The sequence below is a fragment of the Callospermophilus lateralis genome, chromosome 6 (genome assembly GCF_048772815.1).
Source record: "Callospermophilus lateralis isolate mCalLat2 chromosome 6, mCalLat2.hap1, whole genome shotgun sequence".
Lineage (NCBI taxonomy): Eukaryota > Metazoa > Chordata > Mammalia > Rodentia > Sciuridae > Callospermophilus > Callospermophilus lateralis.
The window spans coordinates 130,198,107-130,207,545 of record NC_135310.1 but is presented as its reverse complement, the minus strand read 5'-3'; the positions used below and the strand labels follow the sequence as shown (position 1 = coordinate 130,207,545).

Below are 9,439 nucleotides of genomic sequence, written 5' to 3'. Positions count from 1 at the left end.
CTTTGAGCAGAAAAACATCTACTGGGAGGGAAAATTCCATCCCCAGCCCTGCAGCAAGGCTGGGAAACAGAGAAAAGGGGGCTAGAATGATCCAACACTTCACCCAGGAGAAACCAAACCAAATTCAATGCTTCATCTGAAGGTAGGCACCATCAGGAAGAGATCAAGACAGCTGGGCTCAGAGAGACAAACATTTGCCCAGGGTTCCAAGAGTGGGCCAGGGCAGGGGCAGCTGGGGTGCCTCATTTCAAAGACACTGAAAGCCTAAAAGAAAGGGAGTCCCAGGGCTTTGATCCAATGCAGAGAGAGGTCATTTTTTACCTCGTCACAATTCTAGCGTGGGCCTGCGGTTTGGGGCTGGGCCACACCTCCTTCATCTTCTCCTTGCCCTTCTGTGGCCCCAACGCCATCCCTCACTTCTTTTGTGAGATCCAGCCTGTCCTGCAGTTGGTGTGTGGAGACACCTCACTCAATGATTTGCAGATTATCCTGGCTGCTGCCCTCATCATCCTCTGCCCCTTTGGCCTCATCTTGAGCTCCTATGGGCATATCCTGGCTACTATCTTACGGATCCCATCTGCAGCTGGCCGCCACAAGGCCTTCTCCACTTGTTCCTCCCACCTGATTGTGGTCTCCCTCTTCTACTGGCACTGCCATCTTTATCTATATTTGCCCTAAGGCCAGCTATGATTCAGTCATTGACCCTCTGCTGTCTCTCTTCTATGCTGTGATCACCCCTATCCTCAACCCCATCATCTATAGCCTGAGGAACACTGATGTCAAGGCTGCCCTAAAGAGAACCATCCAGAAAATGGGGCCTGCAGAGGTTTGACAAGGAGAGCAACAATGATGACTGTAGCCGGAACCCCTAGTCAATCTCAAAACACCGAGGAGCAAAGAAAGGGTTGGAGCAAATGAGGCATGGGTCTCACCTAGGAGAGGACCACCCTGTCAAGAAGACAGACTTAGCCTTGAAGAACTACTTGGAGTCAAGCCCCTGAAGACCCCCTTGATACTGACATAATCTAAACAAACATGAAATTCAAGAGAGAAGATCAATTTTACAAGAAGAACAATCTGACAACTAAGAGAAAAGTTACAACCCCACCAGACTGCCAAGGTAATAAAATTTTCAGCAATGATCCTTAAAGTCGTTTAACACTTTTATATTCTAGGGAAGCATTTGTTTCCTGGGTAGTACTCCTGGCTAATATGGTAGCAATATGTAATTATCCCTAATAAAATCTATCACCAGGCAAAAAACAAATCTCTTAAAAAAATTTATTGGTGCATTATAATTATATATATTAGCAAACTCTCTTGTCACATATTTAGACATGTGCACAGTATGATTTGGTCTATTTCATTCGTCAGTACTTTCAAATTGCCTCCTTTCCTCCCTTCCCAAGTCCCCTTCCTCTACTCTTTTGATCTCTCATCTATCTTCATGAGATTCCAATAACCCCTTTCCTTTTTCCATTTTTCTCTCTAGCTTACACATCTGAGAGAAAGCACTGAGACTGGCTTATTTCACTTAACATGACATTCTCAGGTTCCATCCATTTTCTTTGCAGAAGACATAATTTTGTTCCTTATGACTGAGTAGAATTCCATTGTGACTATATACCACATTTTCTTTATCATTCACCCACTGACAAACACCTAGACTGGTTCCATACTTTGGTTATTGTGTACTTTGCTGCTATAAACATAGGTAAGCATGTATCACTATAGTATGCTGATTTTAATTCTTTTAGATAAGTACTGTAGAGTGGTGTAGCTGGGTCATAGTCAATGTTCCTAGTCAAAAAGGAAATCTCCTAAGATGTGAACAAGGGCCAGAATAAAATCAATGAAGGTAAGTTCTTATGAAAATCAGCACGACACAGTGGTTAAGAGAATAGATTCTGATGTCAGATAGATTTGAATTCAATTTCTTCCAACAAGCAAATGATGCAATCTGTTTGAGCCTTAATCTCCTTATGCATAAAATTGAAATAACAATGGAGTCTATTTCTTTGTGGTTTGTGAGTATAGACTTGTAAGCACCAAGCTTAGTATCTGACACAAACTAGTATCTCAAAAACTGTCTCAACAATGAGTCAGACAGATCAACACAAAGGATAACATCCAGCTCACATTTCATTTCTTTGCTGGGGAAAGAAGAGTATTCTTTGTGTCAGTGGCACTGGGACCAATAAGACCCAAAGGAAGGTACAGAAAGAAGCTCCATACAACAAGACTATAGGAAACTGCCACACAGAACAAAGGTAAACTAGAAACAACCAGGATAATGAAGAGCAAATATAACAGCAATGAAATGCAGTAGTCAGCAACCCTCAGAACAAATAAATAATCTGAACTAGTTAATTTTAAAAAATGCCTTCAAACTTGGAATGGAACCGCCATTTGACTGAGCTCTCCCACTCCTTGTTCTATACCCAAAGAACTTAAAATCAGCACACTACAGTGATGCAGATTGTATGAATGGTGTGACTCTACATCATGTACAACCAAAGAAATGAAAAGTTGTGTTCCATTTGTGTAAAAAGATAAAATTAAATTTTAAAAATGTAAAAAGTGAAAAAATACCCTCAAGATGCAAGAATTCATTCATAATTTAAAGTATAACCCACATACTTTTTCATATACCCAACACCTTTATTTTGTGCCATTGCTCTGTTTAACACTGTGGTGAATACCAATTAAATACAGGGGGTGATTTTGCCCAGAAAGTCTTTTCTGATTGGAGAGAACACATTTATTCCTGTGAAAACTGTCAGAGAGCCACAAAAAGTAGAAATGCTGTACTCAAAACATTAAAGAGAAGGGACATAAATGGTTACTCTTCCCTTCCCAGAGAGAAAACAGAGCCTTCTCCACACTTATTTTATCAGAGTAAAACCTCAACATAATTGCTCTTCAGTACTTATCAAAACTCCCATAGATAGAAATGGCATTTAGGAAGAGTTGCCTATAGAACTGCTAAAACAATAAGCTTTTCCTCTAATCACTGAAAATCTAATCTTCAGGCTGAAGCAGACCATGGGAGAGCTGTATATTTAAAATGCATTGTTTTCACCTCCTAATTATCTCCAAGTACCCACCCTTGGTAGAAATGTTCTTGCTCACAGGTGATTTGGCATTCTGCCACTGATTTCCATTGGTTGCCATTAGGGAAGATTACAGGAAGCAACACTATGAAATTCTCAAGAGGAAAAGTTTATCCCACATCTCCATGGTAGAAATACCTGTACTTTTCTGGTCATATAATCAATAACTTTTTTCCTTACTATTTTATGGAGGCATCATCAATATATATATATAAATTGCACATACTTAAATGTAAATTTTGTGTTGACTGTGTGTGTACTATGAAACCATCAAGCAATTGTGAAAGAACATACCAGCCTCACCAAAGCTTTTCTCATGGCCTTACTTCCACACTAACCGGCATTCCTCATTCCCAACAAACTTTGATCTGATTTTCATCACAATAGTCTGCCTTTTCTAGAGTTTTATAAAGGAATCTTTCAGTCTATGTGTTAATGGAGACTGAAATGAGGACCTCACACATTTGAGACAAAGACTCTAATGCTGAACTGCATTCTCAGCCTTTTCATTTTTTTTTTTTTAAGAAGAATAAAAAGTTTATTTTGGGCTCATGGTTTCAGAGGTTCAGTTAGCCCTATCATTTTGAGACAAGGTCTTGCTAAATTGCTGAGGCTGGCCTTGAACTTGCTATCCTCCTGCTGCAGCCTCCGAGTAGCTGGGATTATAGATGCATTCCGCTGCACCCAGACTTCTTTCACTCAATATAATTTTTTGAGATTCATCCATGCTGTGGTGTACAGCAGCTCATTTCTTTTCATTTCTAAGTGATATCTTGTTGGAATATTCCACAATTTGTCCATTCACCTGTTAATAGAAATTTAGATTGTTTCCAGTTTTTTATTCTTACATATAAATCTTCTATGACATTTGTGTACAAGTTCTGTATGCTTTCATTGCTCAAATGAATAAACAGAAGTGGATGGCTGCATGCATCCATCCAGGAGGTATATGCCTAACCTTTACAAAGAAAATAATCACTTGTTCCTCTTTGTGTGACAGCGAGTAAGTTTATACCAGAATTTGCAACTTGTGTCCCAGAAATGTGCAGAATTCCTCAAACTACACTTTGAATTACTTACCTGGTTTCTGGCTCCACATTATTTTGTCTACTCTTTTTTTTCTTTCTCTACTCTCCCTCATTCTTTTTCAACATATTTATGTAAGTCACATTATAGTCTTTCTGTGACATGGCTTAGATCAAGCAAGCAAAAAAAAAAAAAATGTAGGGGTTATTGTTGAATGGAGCAAGCTCTGGGTTAAGACTAAAGACCTGGATTGCAAGCTCCACTGTTACTAAAATTTTATGTGATCTAGAAGTAAATGCCATTCATTGTCTTCTGGTTTTCAGCAACATCATAAACAGAAGGGCTGAATTAAATGAGCTGTGTTGGGTTACAGCTCCACTGGTTTATGTTTACTTCCCCAAGAAGCCTCTGCTTTTCATACCTGATTCTGTCACTGAGAACCAAAAGGAAGATTGTAATGAATGCTCTTCTACTATCCATACCAAGAGGTCTTGGACTAAATTAATCCTAATATGTATGTTCACTTGGTGCTTATGGCAAACTGCATTAGCAAGTTTCTAAATTCATAACTCTGACCCCAGCTCTAAAAGTGATGCAGACAAGTTTCTGTTTCTTTTGTTTACAGAGATTTCAGTAAAGAGCTAATATGTACATGCTCATCTGTAAAGACAAAGACACAGAGAGGAACCACTTATTAGAGGGATCTTTGGGTGATCAAGGTCCAACTCCCCACCAAAGTTGAGAGGGATCAAATAACACCTGTTCCAAATATCCAGTGTGCTTTTTGCACCATCTCTCTGGTAAATGTTCATCGTATTTATGAGCTTCACTGAGCAGCCAGCATCTAATCTAGAAAATGCAGTATCTCGGATAGGGCCATCAGCTCAGGGCCCATATAATTTTTTGAGATTCATCCATGCTGTGGTGTATAACAGCTCATTTCTTTTCATTTCTAAGTGATATCTTGTTGGAATATACCGCAATTTGTTCATTCACCTATTAATGGAGAATAGGTAAAATCGGGAAAAGGGCTTATCAGCAGAATAGTGTTAGAATGCAGTCTCCTAAGGATATGGTGGATTTGTAAATCAGGCACATGTACCAGAAACATTAACATAGCAGCCTGACTAGGTTCCTAAATTCCACTCGTAAAAACCCTAAAAGCTCCTCTCTTTGCATCATTTTTTGTTCTATCGCTTGATTTTTACTTTAGGAACTTATGAAAAGGTGTGTTAACTTAACCATTTATCATTTACAGCTCAGTGGGAGAGGTCTAGAGACAAAGCATCACAAGACCTGGACCCCAGACTGGCAGGGGGAAATGGTGAGATGCATGCCAAAGTCAAAAGAGTCTCAAAAGATGTGAAGGTAGTTAAGTCTGACTCTTCTCTGCCCCTGTAAACAATATAACTCCTTGTGGGTAGGTGGGACTTCATCTCTTCTTATGATTTCCTAAGCCTTCTGAGTTTTCCCTGGGCAATTTTATAGATTAGACAATTTTATAGATCGCCACCTATGGTTAGGGAGCATGTGAGATACACCACTCTAGCTCTACAAAACAGTTTGCATATTACAACACTATGATCATCTAGAATGGGGTGGGAACCATGGTGGTGGAGCTTGGTCTCAACTTTTAACATGTCATTATACTCTGCCTGTGGTCAACAAAAGTGATCCCTGACCAGGAGCAACAGCATCACCAGGGACTTAGAGATGCTCCTTGGGTGCTACCTCAGACCTGCTGAATCAGAAATTCTGTGGGTAAGATCCACTTTAAAAAAATCTCAAAACTGCCTTAGGCCTTACCTCCAGGAAACGTTGTCACAATGCTTGCCAGTACTATAGAGCATGCAGTTTTTCAGTTTGGCCACATGGTGGCACCAAAACTACAATAATCCTGACATTTAGCAGTAAGGAGCAGTGTTATTAGTGTGTTAGGGCCTCAGACCAGAAATTGGTTTCTCAAAGTTCAGAAATAGAAAGCCAACCTAAAAGTTTAGTAAACAATAGCTTTACACTCACCCCAAGACAGCACAGGAAAGTGTGACTGGTCTGAACAACTAATGGCCTCCTGCAAAGACAAGCTTAATTAATGACTTTCTACTTCCAGTGGCAAAACATCTCTGGCCCCACGCTCCAGGAGGTGGAGCCATTGAAATATGGGAATACCTTCTCTTCTAGGAAGTCCAATTCTCCAGGTGAGAGATTGAGAGAAAGTTGATGTTTCCACCTTCACTTTATCACTCCTGAGAACCTCTTCATGAGAAACATGAAGTGCAGAAAGGAAGCAGAGGCCATTACAGCTCCTGCCACCATCACCCTTCCTTGTTTGACTTCTACCCTGAGCCCCCAAGAAAAATAAGAAGTGCATTTTGCTTTGCTTAATTTTTATTTCTTAACACCCTGACCCCCTACCATCTCCCAGTAGAAAATCTGAACAGGTAGTTTTTCAGTGAGGGAAGGGCAGAGTACAAATATAATGAATATTCCATCCCCTAGATTCCTTAAGTTCAGAATGCCCCAACTTCATAAGTGAAAGTTGAAGGTTTAGGAAGAGAGAAGAGAGAGCAAAGTGATGAATTGATGCAAATGAGAATCCCTGAGCTGCAACAGGTCAGAGGTCATTTTGGAGGTGGGAACATAAAGGGCAAAATGTGGACCATGATGTTCAATTTTAACATAACTCATGAAATAGACCAGAGGCTCCAATAAGCCAATATGGAGTAGGAGATATAAACTCTAAAGAGGGTAAGATGAATTTGGGGTAATGAAAAAACTATAAAATAGGGGGCTTTTCCCCAGACCCATACTACTTGCTATACTTTTGCTCCATATCTTCAGCTCCTTCTTCCCTGGAGAACCAATTCTTCTGGGAGCAAAAGGAGAGACCCTGGAGAGGCAAGAAGAGAAAAGGGCTGAGCGCAAGAAACACCAGTTAGTCAGCTTCCATCCCTGGAAAGGTTATCTATAGAAAATCGACTTGAGCTCTCCTATGGCACTCCCATTCTACTTGGATCTTGTCTTCTCTTGACCAGTACCACAGAGGAAAGGTGAAGCCCAGGAGGACTGGAGTCTGGAGAGAGTCGCTCCTATGCAGCCCAAGCTGAGGGCCAGGCCAGCCCTCCAGGTGTCATCCCAGGATGCAGCTTCCATTGCAAGATGATGCTTTTCTTCTGACTGAAGCTCGCGCCGCACACTGTGCAGCCCATATGGCTTCTCACCAGTATGCGGCTTGTGGTGCCAAAGGACTTTGGAACTGCTGCTTAAGTCCTCATAGCAGCAACCCTAGCAGTAGAGGCTCTCGCCTGTGTGCTTCCTCTGTTGGCCATGAGGTGCCATTGATGGTTGAAGTTTCCCCGGTGAACCCAGCATTTGTAAGGCCCTTCCCTGGCGTGGATGCCAGTGACTGACCCGAGTGTGTCTGAGAGGAAAAGCACTTTCTGCACTGCAGTCCTTGCACCGGTAGGGGCCGCTCCCCATGTGTACCCTCAGGTGCGTGAGTACACACAGTGGGTGCAGCGGAACCGCCTGGCCGCTCACGGATGTGGACATGCTGGTGCCTGGCCAGGTCAACATTGTAGCTGAAGCTACAGTTACACTGCGGGTCCAGGAAGGGTCGCTCACATGCGTGAGTTGGTGGTGCGTCAGGTCCGAATTCCAACTCTTATGCTGATGGCACTGCGCACATTGGAAGGGCTTCCCTGCACTGTGACATCACCGGTGGCAGTTGATGTTGGGGTGGCAGTTGAGGTTGGAGCGGTAGTTGAAGGTCTTGCCGCTCAGATGGCTCTGGTAAGGTTTGAGCAGGTCTGGGGGGAAGGGATTGCCTGGGACAGTTGGTGGCCACACAAGGAATCAGCTCCTTACCCTCTGAGGTGTTTTAGCATGCCTTATCCGGATGCTTCCGGGAGGTCTCAAGCCCCATGGACATGGCTGTAGAAAGGGCCCTAGCCTCCCTTGGTAGGGTTGAGATTATAGTTATGTCATCTGCTGGGGGAAAGCAGACGCCAGAGTTAGAGATGGGTGAGAAGGGCCTAGAGTGCATATCAGATTTGTGCCCTAATGTCTTGACTACCATCAACCCATTGGTAAGTTATTCAGTATCTTTAGCCTTTTCCCTTATCTGTAAAAGAAAAGAAAAAAGGATATACTAGGTCTGTTAGGATGACTAAGTAGCTGCTTAACAAATATTTGCTGAATGGAATGCCTGAAAAGTAGAAGGATACACACATTCAAGATGTCTACAATTACTTCAAATTCAATGATCTGGCTTCTCACCAGAAACTCATACAATTCAAAAACAAAATAAATTGAGGTTATTTCCCCCTTGGATTCAGTAGGTTTAAGTGCCTAAGTCAATCTTTTTCATAATTATTTTCAGGGTTGGGGGTAACAAGGACTCCAGAATGGCTGAGTGAAGCACTTAACAAATACTTCTACCAAAGCTGTAAAGATTTGTCAAGAACAACTATGCAAGGACCCTGGAAATTGTCCAGAGGCATCCCACAAATTAGGAAGCATTCATTCCAGAACATTTCTAGAACCTCAGCAAGAACAGTTAAATGCTCCAGCATTTTAACCTGAAGTTTCTCCCATTGTCCATCTATCCAACTCTCTGTCCCCAAAGTTCTGCCAGGAAAGGACCGGCCATGAAGATCAGCAATAAAAGGGCTGACTTTAATTGGAACAGAAAGAAAATTCAACCCCAAGGAATTGTCAAAAACAATAGCATCCCAGCAGTTCGGGAGGCTGAGACAGGAGGATTGCAAGTTCAAAGCCAGCTGCAGCAATTTAGTGAGGCCCTAGTCAACTCAGTGAGACCTTGTCTGTAAATAAAACTAAAATAGGGCTGGGCGTATGGTTTAGTGGTTGAGAGCCTCTGAGTTCAATCCCCAGTATCCCCTGCCCCGCCCCCCAAAAAAAAAAAAAAACTATAGCTATCTCTGTAGTGAATAATCAGGAAAGTCCTGCATGTCTGCTAGTCAGAAACCAAAACACTGAAGAGCAACAAACCTTCAGTATAAGCAGATGTAATAGGAGGATGTAGAGAATAAGGTATCCATTGTAGGTCTGGATAAGATTCCACATATCCTTCATGATCTAAAAAGCAGTACTCCTGTGAAAGGCTATATACATTACCCAGCTACTCAACTCAGGCTGAACATGAGTTCTAACACACACAGAAAGTAAGAGCCTGGACAAACTTGCAAAATGATGGAACTTTGCATGCATTCTCTATGTCACACTGATCCATCAATAAAGGGTAGAAGACTCACTAGCTCAAGATATTTAAGCACAAC

The 9,439-nt window shown here is 41.9% G+C and overlaps 1 pseudogene; it reads left to right on the top strand.

Annotated features, from left to right (window-relative positions):
• The first annotated feature begins 297 nt into the window (after positions 1–297).
• Positions 298–832, top strand: LOC143402108 (olfactory receptor 10C1-like; annotated as a pseudogene).
• Positions 833–9,439: the final 8,607 nt, after the last annotated feature.